A 12,985-nucleotide genomic window follows, 5' to 3' on the forward strand; every position below is an offset into this window, starting at 1 on the left:
GGCCAATAAGCACATGAAAAGATATTCAACATTGTAATAATCAGAGAAATATAAATGAAATCCACAGTGCGCTATCACCTCATACCTGTTAGAATGGCATTATCAAAAAGAGAAGAAGCAACAAGTGTTGGCGAGGATGTGGAGAAAAGAGAACACTTGTGCTCTATTGGTGGCAATGTAAATTGTTGCAGCCACTATTGAAAACAATGTGGAGATTCCTCCAAAAACTAAGAATGGATCTACCATATGACCTAGATATTCCACTTCTAGGTATTTATTTAAAATTTTAAAGAATATGAAAATACTAATTTGAAATGTTATATGCACCTCTATGTTCACTGCAGCATTAGTCACAATAGCCAAGATATGGAAACAAGTGCTAATGATAGACAAATGGATAAAGATGTGGTACATATACACAATGGACTATTACTCAGCCATAAAAAAGAATGAAATCTTGCCTTTTGTGACAACGTGGATGGATCTTGAGGGTATTATGTTAAGCGAAATAAGTCAGACAGATGTATGATTTCACTCACATGTGGAATCCAGAAACAAAACAAAACATACAAATGAACGAAACAAAAACCAACTCATAGATACAGAGAACAGACTGGTGGTTACTGAGGGGAGGACCATACGGGGGAAGGAGAAAGGGGTGAAGGGGATCAATTGTATGATGATAGATGGTGATTAGACTTACAGTGGCAAACACTACGTAGTGTATACAGATATCACATTATAATGTTGCAAAATACATATAATCTTGTATACCCATTTCACCCCAACAAAAAAGCGAATCTTAAAAACAATAAAACAATCATTAAAAACAAAAATTTTAAGCCCTTAGATTTAAAAAAATTTATAAAAGGAAAGAATTGAGCAAGCTTAAACTATCAGAACTTTATAAACAGAAAAACAATTATTTTACATATGAGTAAATTTAATTTTCAATTTTGGTCAGTAAACATAGAACTTTGTTCGTTTTTAAAAGTTTGACTTCTGAGGGGAAAAGGCTAATTGGCTAAGGTTTCCAAATAGAAAACAGAACATGAATCATATGTAAAATCAAACTAATAGAATACTACCAGGTATTTATTTACCTGAACGCTGAGAGTTACTCCTGGGAAGGAGGGGATTGTTGGAGCGTTGCTGTGGAGTGTGAAATGAAAGGATCCGAAGTCAGAATGAATAGCCCCTGGGAGTTATGACCCTGGACTGGGCTTTATGACCCTGTTCCTCACTTGTTTTTATCATCTTAATTTGCTTTATCAAGCAGACCTTCAGATTCCTCATCTAGAGAGTAAAACTAATCATTGTATCTACCCTACCTGATTGTCGTAAAGGTTAAACAAGAATATGCACGAGACACACTTGGCACCATGCTTAGCACACAGGAAGTGCTCATAAAGGATATCAGCTTTGGCACATTGTCATTTACATATGAAAGTAAGGTCTTTGATTGTACTTAAAACAGATATTTTTATAATAAGCAGTAATCAGATTGACTAAATAAAATAATATTTAAGGGTGATTCACTCTATCCATTAGTTATCAGTGGATTCCGGTTCCTATTGTCCACCTCTGACATGAATTTGTGTAAAATAGTAGCTTTAAAACGCAATTGGGAGAAGCTCAAAGGATACCTGAGCGAGGCCTGGCATCAGCAGAAGGGCCTAGAAGACAGGGCTGCCCTCTGCAAGGACAGTGCTCCTGAATCCGCAGGAAGGGAATTAGTGCCAGCGAGCACGTCTGCAGCCTACACCTGCTGTTCCCCTGCACGCATCAGAATTGCCTGGAGAGCAGGTCGGAAATGCATGCTGTCCAGAGCCCACTACAGGTCCTGAGCCCCTGGGGAGCTGGACAGCTGTAAGTCTCCCAGGGGATTCTGATGAGGCCCACATTCAATCCCATCATGCTCTTATGAAGCATTCCATCAGGGTGAAGGGAAGTACAGAGTGAGGTGAGGGTGAGAAGAACACTGGGGAAGATGGGCTGAGCACCCCAGAGACTTCAGCTGCATGGAAGTAACAGTTTGGGCATAAAAAGTGATGTGTTTGATGATCACTGAGACTCCGAGATGTCTTCCTGATCGAGAGGGGATTCAGCTGTGCTAACAGAGCAAGATAGCCCAGTTTATGGGAAATAATTTCTCTGGCCTAGTTGCACTTAAATGTTGAGATGCCTCCGGCTCTGTAGGATCTCTTTTCAATATACCCCCTGCCCCACCCCATGGCCTCTTCCAGTCCCAGGGCCTCATGTGTCATCTGCACTCTGATGACTCTAAAATCCACAACATTCCTGAGTTCCACAGTTGCATCTCCTCTGGGGGCCCGATAGCTCTGCAGAGATGTTATAAAGGTAAATCAAACCTGACATGGCCAGATGAGAAGTTCGACTGCTTCTGCTCAGTCTCTCCCAGGTGTCTTTGAGGAGCACTATACATATACTATACATACATAGTAACTCATGCCAAAACTCTATCATTCTTGAATGCACTTTCCCTCACACTCAGTGAATCCTGTCCCCATTACCTCTGAGCTCAACCTCAGACCTGACCATCTCTCAGCATTGCCAAGGTTATATCCCAGAACAAACCGCCATGGCCTCTCCCCGGGACACTTGCAGTAGCTTCCTCACCAGCATCCCTGTTTCTACTCTTGCCTCCTGTGCTCTACACAGCAGCCAAGCAGGTCTTTAAACAGCACACTAAGTTACTCGCCAGTGGCGTTCACCCTTAAAAAAGGTCAAAGTCTTGGATTCCATGGTGCGAGGCCCTACAGAGCCAGGCTCACCACCATCTCCTTCCACACGCTGCTGCTCATTGACTATGTAGGAGCCAGAGGAGGTCACACTGGCCTGCCCCTGCCCTCCAAAGAGCCAGTCTGTCCCAGGCCCCTGCACTTGCTGTCCCTCTGAGATCTCTCACACCTGCCTTCTTTTCATCACTTCAGGTCTCTGCTCAAATCACACCAACTCAGAGAGTCTTCTCTGGCGCAGGTTACTCTTAGTCACTCTCTATTTTATCTTCTCCATGGCACTTGGTACCTGAAATCATTCACTTACATGTGCATTATCTGTTTAGCCCACTCGAATGTAAGTTTTTTAAGGGCTGCATGCTGTTTTGTCCACGGCTATATCCTTTCTTCCCTTTCATCACTGGGTCCATTTGACTGTTCTTTCTCAAAGCCAGAATCTATACTGTGAGGCCCCGCTCAGCTGCTTTCCTCTCCAGGTCAGACGGCTGATGCAACCAGCTGGTATATAGATCAGGAAGAGGACAACACAATGTTCCATTTTGGTTTTGAACAAATCTCCACAAACCACTGGATTTTTCTTTTCTCCTCAAATGGAAGATTCCAAACTGGTGTAGTTTAAACATATAGTTTGAAGCAGCTCTTCCAGATATCTTTTTTCCTTGGCTTGCCATATCAAGGAATAGGGATGGAATGCAGAAAACCAGTCAGTGGCCAGTGGACCTCACCAATTCTTCCTAACTCCAGCTGCCCTTTTTCAGGCTGACAATGGAGCCCTTTCCCTCTCTAGGGCTCAGGGCCTGTGCTTTCTTTACCCCATTCTCAGGGTTGCATGTGACTTTCGTGGGCCCAAGGAATTTCTGGCTGCCTGGGCCCCTTCCTCCATAGAACAATTGCCAAAATCATATTTTACAACGATATTGGTATAAAGATGAATATAATCCAGGCTTGATTAATTATTATATTCATTATTATTATGTTACTTTTCTTCTGATTTTAAAAGAAATTAAACTTGGGATACATTCTTGGGACCTTAAAACAAATATCATGGGTCCTGGGTATTGTGATGGGTTGTCTGGTGGAGAAGTCAGCTCTGCTTATCCTCCCCGTGTGGCCACATACAGGTAGATAGTTGCTAAGAAAAGAAGAAAACTTCTGTTTGATAGAATATGATCTAAACCCAACTTGAGGGTATATATGGAGGGGAGAGCCAGCTCAGCCCAGGTCTAAACTCCCACAGACCTCCTTCCATCCTAGGGTCTCCTGAAACCCTCCCTCACCTTGTACCCACCACCTGACATTTCACTTTCAGACCTTTAACTAAAGCAGTCTTCCTTTAAGCACAGCACAGAATCATTTGGTGGAGGGGAGGTGCTTAAATGTAAATTCTGAGTCTCACCCAATTAATAAGCAATGTGTTGAAGCTTAGACTCACTGAAGTTTGAGAAAAGCTCGTTGAGTCTAACGCACATATTGCTTAAAGATGTTATCAGGCATTGAAAAAGATCTCTCCTTAATCCCTCCAACGGCCAGTCTTAATGCAGAGGAGAGCTAGACAGAATGACCAGCAAGGGATGAGAGCTCCCATCAGATACCAAATCCAATAGGTTCCTCTGAGCTGTGTGACAGGGTGACTCATGCACCCTCTGGAAGCTCCAGCTTCTTCATCTCAAATGGAATAATAATAAAACCTACGTCAATGGGCTGGGGATCAATTGTTAAGATGGCAATACTTGCCAAATAGACCTACAGATTTATCGTGACCACCTTCAGACACCCCGCTGACGTCTTTGTAGAAATTGACAAGCTCATTCTAAATTACAAGTGGAATTGCAAGGGACCCAGAATGTAAGGATCTGAGAAGTCTGTATTTTGGGAGCGGGCCCTCACCTGATCATGCTGGCAGCCTGATGTTGGACTTCCAGCCTCCAGAACTGGAAGAAATACATTTCTGTTTATAAGCCACCCAGTCGACAGAATTTTGTTATAGCAGCCCACAGGGACTAAGACAAAAGTGTCCTAATGTTGACAATGGTGACGGTTGCGCAACCCCATGAACTAAAACCACTGAATTGCATTCACTTGAATAAGAGATTATGTGGTATGTGAATTATATGAGTATCTCAGTGAAGCTGTTAAAAATTGGAGCGGGTGAGGAGAATCTATGGCTGCATCCAATGCTTCCCTGGGTCTGCCGCCCAAAAAAGACCATTTCAGAAGCACTGACCTAAGCAGATTTCTATGGGGGCACCATGAATTTCAAGGCCTGGCCACAGGGATGATTATTCCTTTAGCAAAAATTTATTTGCGTCTCTCACTTCACAGACATGTATGTAGGTCAAAATTTGATGCTGTCAACCCTCAAGCTGGGAGGCACAGAAACGAGCAGCCAGAGGCTACAGGTCTGATTGCAGCCCGCCACTGTGCACACTCACCAGTCAGCTCTGACCCGTCCCAAGTCAGCCGCTTCTTGTGGTTGACATCGTTTTATTTGAACTTTATACTGACTTCAGAGCCCTTGGGCACTAGAACAAGCTATTTCATATTTCGTCAATATGAAATACTGAACTTTGTCCCCACTCCATTCTGAGCCTGAGTTTGGCATTCTGATCTTTACTAAAAAAAAAAAAAAATTTCCTTCCAGCAAATTTGTGTTATCCAGCAAAGTGATGTGTTATCACTGTGACCATCAAAGCAGCACTTACAACCTGGCAGTGGTTCTCAACCTGGGCTACAGCTTAGAATCATCTGAGGAGCTTTTAAAAAATAGCAATGCCTGGGCGCCAGATAAACTAAAACCAAATCTCTTTGAGGGGGTAAGACCTGGGTATCTGAGTTTTTTTACAAGTCTCACAGGTGATTCTAACACATCATGAGGGCTGAGAATCATTCTATCTAGGCAGTGAGACAATGCAATTCCTCCACTTAATTGAAGATCTATAAGAATTTGATATCCTGGGCTGGCCAGTTAGCTTAGTTGGTTAGTGAGTGGTTTCTCTTAACAACAAGGTTGCTGGTTCGATCCCCACATGGGCCACTATGAGCTGCACCCTCCACAACTAGATTGAAACGACTGCTTGACTTGGAGTTGATGGGGCCTGGAAAAACACACTTAAAGTAAATAAAAGTTTAAAAAGAAAAAAAAAAAGAATTTGACATCCCAAATGTAAAGTCTCAAAGCAGGGGTCCACATACTCAATAAGGCCATTATTATGTATAGTTCTAACGGGACATAAGCCGCCATCTAATCCAATCTTCGTTTCCAGATGTGTAAATAACACCCAAAATATGAGGTTCTTGCTAAGGCTACCTGATTTTGCCCTTGTCCTCAGAAGGTTAGGGTGTTTTCTCAGGCTGGACCCTGAAGCAGGGTACTGTGTCCCCCCGCCCCCTTGTCATTAACCCAGCCCGAAAAGAAGGTGGCTATTCCAGAACAGTCCGGAATGTGGCTACTCTTCTAGCTATGCTTCTCATCTAACTCGGAAGCCTTGCTTGAATCTGATAAACACAGTCCGATGACAGACAGTGGCCTAGGAGGGCTAATGCAGCTGCGATGAGATTGCACAAAATTTGCCACCTGATCAAAATATCAGCTGCTCCCAAACTAAACGGGGGTAATCCAAATGCTAGAATAAATGCCTGAAATATTAATGGATTTCATTACTAAAAGCTTTTTCACAAAGACTTTTAAGTGCACACTAGATGGTATTTAAAAGGATATTAAAATCTTTCTGTGAAAATGTGAACTTTCTTTTTTGTAGTCACTTCAGCTTTTTTTTTTCCTTTGATGCCCCCTCCAAAAAAGGCAAAGTCGAACATGTTTGTTCAGCAGCTAAAAGCCGTCATACCAGAAATTCCACCCCATCGAGGCTTATGGAACACGAAACGTGTGATTTGTTTCCAAAGCAAAAGACTCATAAAAGCCAAAGATTGTGCAGCGACATGCTGGGTGTTTGTAATAAATAATAAGAGTAGGGCTACCTCAGCAGGCAGGTATTAGAGCAAAGATCAAATCACAGAATGGTAGTGCTTGTATTTGCTCACAGGGCACCTTTTTCTAGTCTGTTTTACAAGGTCTAGTCCTTTATGTCTGTCTAGTCCCAGACATAAAAAACAGGATTGCCTAGCCACACAAGTAGTAGTAGAACTAGGATACAGACATAACATTCTCCCTATTCCAGTGTTTTCCTCACAAATATCAATCCACCTCGTTTTTATTCTCAGTGTGTTTTATTACATATTTTACTTTATATGTAAATTATATTCCCCTCAGTAATATGTGCTGGATGCTTGTTAGTGGGCCCTCATTGCAGAGACTGTAAGTCTCGTGGATGCAGAAGACGTGTGGCTGGTAGAACTACTAAGAGGCTCCTGGGCAGGCAGGCGTCCTGTGCAGCCAGCTAGCGTGCTTAGTGATCTAGGCAACATGCTTACTTGAGAGAATGCAAGGAAGTTCTATTGCTCAAGGTAAAATATTCTACAGCAGCTTTAGTGAGGCATGTGTGTGGGAAGTGTGGTAGACATGAGGATAGCAGATAAAGAAACCACATGGTTAAACATGATTTTCACACTGGATGAGCTGAGAAGCTTGCAGCCAAGATGTGAGGAGCAGAACTTGGGACCCTGTGGACTCACTCATCTGTGTCCTAGCATACTCCAAACAAGTTTTTGAAGAGAATCTTGGTCCTCCTTGCTGGATGTGTCCTCTTTCTTAGAGGAGTTAATTTATGCCAAGGCCAGTTGGCTACAGGCCAGAGGCAGCCAAGGGCAGAGCCTAGAACTGCCTCTTGGCTCAGTGCTCATTCATGGCTGGAATGGAGGGCATATGGTCCACTAGCCCTGTCTCCCATCTCTGTGCCGTTCCCAAGGGCAGTGCATTCCCATTGGTCCTTTTCTTATTGGGTGCAGCCATTCTCAGCATGTGAGGGGGACAGATGGGGGACCCTGTCCCATGATAACACTTGGCATCTGCAGCAGGTCTTGCATGCTTTGTAAAAAGCCAAGCCCCAGGAGTACGTCCTGTGCCTCAGCACTGATGTAAATCTAGGTACTGGATTGAACCAGCAGTGCACCTGCAGCAAGATAAGACCTTGAAACTCTAAACGCTTGTTTTTCTCCCCAGCACTTGCTGACCCTCTTCCTGGAAGCTCTGAGGCAGCCAGTCTGCCTCCAGAAGAATCGGGGTTACCACAGAAGAGCTACAAAGAGGACTGTTGTGATCTTTACTTCCAAGACTCCAAAAGGAAGCAGGGCACAGAGTTATGCCAGGAGAGGCACATGACTCTGGGTGCCCCATCCCCAAAGGGGTCCACTCTAAGAGCATAGAGTGTTAGACATGACCTTGGGGTAGGTGAGGGGATAATGAGAACGGAGTAGGGAGGAAGAAAGGGCAATGAAAGGCTGAGGATACTTTGGTGGGCAGCATCTGGGAGCTGGATAGCCTGGAGACCACCCACCCAACTCCTTCACTCAGTAAGTACTTGGTGAGTGACTACCATGTGCCAGGCTCTATTCTAGGCACTGGGGACTCTGCAGTGAACAAAACAGACCAAAGCCTTGGCTCTCATAGGCTTACATTTCAGGGAGATGGGGGGAAGACAGACAATAATAAACACAGGCAAGGTTTTGCTGTCACACCTGTCCCCCTTGGTGAGGCCCATCCGGGGAGGCTCCCTGTTCTTCACTCAGTAGGATGAGGTCCTCTCATCTGAGTCCAGAGACCACTTGGGGTCCACGTGGTGCCTGTGAGTCCCACGTCCATTCCAGAAAGTGAAGGTTTCGATGCCAGGAAGTGATGGTGGGGTGAAAGAGAAAGTGCCAGTGCCTGGTCTTGGCAGGGCCTGGACAGGGGACAAATCCAATGTCCTTGGTATGATACCTGGCTCCCCTGACCACCTTCAATGATTACTTTATCCAACCTGTCCTTTGGCATTGCGCCATCCACTTTCATTTAGAGAGACGAACAGTCTCCCTGTGGGCTGGCTTTTCCTGCAGGATTCCTGGCATTCCTGAGGCTCTGTGAAAAGTGGTATATTTAGTAAGTGCAGGACCTTGATCACCTTATTCTGTAATTCTTCTTCCTGAGGACTCAGGAGAAAAATCTTTGCTTTCAGTGCCAGGAATGGCACTTCTGATCACTGCTGTGCGTTTTATGTATGGACACTGTGAGTCACAAAACTGAAATCTAATCTTTAAATTGGCTGCTGGAAAGCTCAGAGCCCAATTTGTGGGCCCCCCAGCAAATGTACAGGACACCCAGCACATGCTTTGTGAACCAATTTACTCCTGGCTCATTTTTCCCCATTCATTTTCTTTATCCCACTTTCGTCATTTACCCATTTTTAACTTTATCTTATTGTATTGGATTGAATTAGTGAGGAAAACATAGATATTGCCTGTCCATTGTGTTCTATACATCATATTGCATGCATCAGGCACAGTGATAAACACGAGCCCTGCCCTCGACAGCTTTGTGCTATGTTCCACCAACTCCTGACCCTTTGGGGGAAATGCTCAAGCACTTCTATTACCTCTTTGCTATCTGCCACATAAAGATCCCTGCAAGATTTTGCTCAAGTACTGTCCTAATAAGCCCTCTCTGAAAGTCCCAGTAGGACTGACCTCTCTCTGTGCCCCCACAGAGCCCTAGACAGGGCCTGCCCCATCAGACTGTCTATGACCACGTGGAGCAGCCCAGCTGCCAACTGAATGCATGGGTGAACAAGCACATACCTTACTAATGAAAACATGGTGAAAAAGCCATCCCTGTAAATGCGTACTTCACCTTTAAGTGTAGCAATTATAAGATTAACACAGAAGAAGGGGATGGATATTGGGAGGGGAAGGAGGGGTTCAAGGGCTGTTTGTTAATAGGAGCTGAAATTTATTATATGCCAAAACTCATGTTAAATTCTTGACTCACAACATTACTAAGCGAAATCTCCATTTTACAGATGTGGAAACTGAGGTTAGGCAATTTTTGAGGAGTGCGCCTGAGATGGGATTAGAAGGAAGGCATTCGGTAGTGTGGATTGCAGAGGCAAGTTGATTCAAACCAACACATGGTGGCCGACTGCTACCATTACACACAGAACGACGTTTAGGGGAGAAGCTCGGATATGGAATCAACCTTGAAGGAAGCAGGCGTGGGAAGCCAGAGGCAGGGTAGGGAGGCAGGGTCTCTAAGAAAGCCATAGTCAGGAGCTGGCTCGGACAGAGAAGGAGCTGGCTGCAGGAAACGGGAGAACAGGCAGATGGGGCATGGGGGGTGGGGGGGGGGGGAAGGAGGAGAGGTGAAGGGAAGTGGCAAAGGCTCCGAGAGCAGACCAGAGGGTATGGAGAGCGACCTGCTTGCTGCCACCAGGCGTCAGAGAGGCCAACCGCCATGCAGATTTCAAGCCGTTTCCAGGCACTTTCTAGTCATTGCATGGCTTTTTCTCAGCAGGAAATTCAGAGCCCTGCCTGCCTGCCTTTCTGAGTGTGCCACCTCTCGGACAATACAAAAAGCAACAAATAAGAACCTGTTTTTGCTTCTGGTCGGGTCTTGCGTCCAGATGTGGGGACAGGGAATTCCATTCTTGGGGGCCCGGTCGGCATTGGGGTAGTTGGGGAGGCGCTGGGTGTCACCGATCTAGGGGCTGTCCACACCCTCCTGAGGCTTGGGGTGAGCGGCCGGCGCCAGGTTGTCTGCCCTCTGGTGGCGAAGGACAAGCCGCGGAGCAGCGCCGCTTGGAGGAGCCAGGAGTGCTCTGAGCCTCCCCTTTTGACCCTGGTGCTGTGCATCCACCCTCTTCTGCGTTGGACAGAAAGCCTCTGAAGGACCCCTACCGCGCGGTTCCCGGGGCCACCTGCCCTGAGCACACTCGGAACTACCGCGAGTCACTCTGCTTTTAGCACGGGAACTGCCAATTCCAGGCTGCTAGCAGTAATCAGATTTTGAATTTGGAGACATTGATCATTTTTGCGATAGACTCACTTTTTCCGGGAGAATCCCTAAAATGAAAGATTTGATTACCAAAAGGGGGGAAGGGATTAAGGATAAGTATCTGCTTATGGAGGAAAAGTAAGGCACCATAAATGTAAATGTGGTTGCTGCAGACAGATGTGATGAATTTAGTTTTGTGAATTGAGTGTCTCTTTAAACTGAGTGCTCTTGAAAAATTGGCACTCGTCCTTCCTAAATATGGATTCTTTGGGCCCCTCTGTGAACCCCATGGTACTGAGATGTAGTAAGCTTCCTTGGGAAATGTGCTGCGAACTAACGGATACTGCCTCTGGCTACACCCTGCTGCTGGGGCCTGGGTCTCCCCAGAAGGACATGGATACCTGCTCTCAGTTATGTCAGGGGGACCAAACAGGCAGAGGGACTGGGGACTTCCCAGGTTGGAGGGAACTTAGTGTGGCAGGTGGAGCAGTCAGGTGGTCCTGGGCTAAGTACAGGCAGGCATTGCGCAGCTGAGGAAGTGACCATCCGCTCCATGCCTCAGGCTTCCAGGTTTGGCAAGTGAGAGGAGAGCCTTGTGCCCAAACTTTGGGACACATAGGAATCATATGGAGGCAAGCAGCCTGAAGAAATGTGCTCCGGGCACAGGGACATAGGAAGGGCCCAGGAGCAGCCAGCTTGGGAGCTGGAAGTGGGCAGAGTGGGTGTGGAGCCTGCAGATACTCTCTCCTGGGGGGCCAGAGGGACCTGGGGAAAGGCCCAAGAAGCCAGGACTTACTCCCTGACCAGCTGGAAAGGTGTTAGGGTTTGCTCAGTGAAAGACCTCTGGCCTTACCTTGTGGCCCAACTGGGGAGGAGACACACCAGCTACAGTATTATACCAATTGTGACAGAAGGGTAGAATTCACATTTCTGTGGTCCAGCAGAGTCTATAATATAAAGTGTTCTCCATCTGCATCTCATTTAATCCTTTAAAACGAGGCCCAGGGCAGAGTAACATAATGAACCTGGGCAGAGAACTATACCTTTCTGTGGATGTTTTTTCTCTTTTGCAAAATGGGGCTGATGACACCCACCTTCAGAATCCTTTCGTGAGTTACGAAGATTAGACAGGTATGATTATTCACCATTTTTGTTACTAGGCTACTAACAAGCTGTGTGACGATGGTAAATTACATAACTGTATTAATCCTGCTAAACAGGGAATCTTCCAAGTTGTTATTTTTTAAAATTTCCCAAAGGCTTGTGGCCAGGAGAAAGTCCAAAATGGGGATGAATGTACCAGTTGTTTCCGAGGGTAAGGATTGAGCTGCTTCTTCTCCACCACAGGGAACCCACTCTCTGAGAGGGAGGTGTGACCATAACACCTGGCTCCAGGACAAACTTGGAAAGCTTTGGGGTTTCCCAGGAGATCTGATTGGACAGAGAAGGCAAGGAAGAGACCTCACATTTGCTGTGTGTCTACTCCATGTTCATCAGTTAACTCACAAGATTATATTTGGCTCCTGCCATGTGTCAGGTCTGTGCTGTGCCCTGGGACTACAATGATGACAGGCCAGATAGAGGCCTGTTTTCAGGCAGCTTACAGTCTCGGGAAATGCACTACTCTAGTGTTTCCCAAACTGCAAGTACTCTATGCCACCTTCACAATTTCCGCCCTGTCTGCCTGATGCCTAATCTAGTAGCTTCCTAATGTTTTCCTTTAAATCAACTTATATTTTTACTATAAAAGAAAGCCAGCATTTTTCTAACACATTAAAACAAACACAAATATTAAAATAAAAAATATTCATTGTGGCCTACACCATAACTTATTTAATAACACCAGAGACACAAATAGCCTTTGGGAAATAATGAATTCGTAATGGAATGCTCATAATTCTGTGAGATTGGTTTTATCTTTCCCATTTTATAGATGGAAAAATGAAGGCCAAGACTTGAGGTCTTACATCAAGTCACCTAGCCAGTCAGTGACAGAGCTGTGATTCCAAGCGAATTCTGTGTGACTCCAAAGCCTATGTCCCTACCCTACCTCTGCTTGCTCGGAGGACACATTAGTCCCAGTACTCTGCCTCATGTGGCACATTTTGCACATGAGGGTGAGATGACTGCTTTGCCTTCTCACAAACTCTCAGTACAACCAGAGACTCAGGTTCCGTGGAACAAGAGTAACCTGTTCACAGAGAGCACATCTGACAATGGCCTAATGCACAGAGTGCATCCAATGGGCCTATTTTAATTTCATGCTTAGTTTTTCAACTTTGCTGGACTTTTTAAGGCAAAACAA

The sequence above is a fragment of the Rhinolophus sinicus genome, chromosome 2, assembly GCF_057876585.1.
Source record: "Rhinolophus sinicus isolate RSI-liver-muscle chromosome 2, RSI-T2T, whole genome shotgun sequence".
NCBI classification, from domain to species: Eukaryota; Metazoa; Chordata; class Mammalia; order Chiroptera; family Rhinolophidae; genus Rhinolophus; species Rhinolophus sinicus.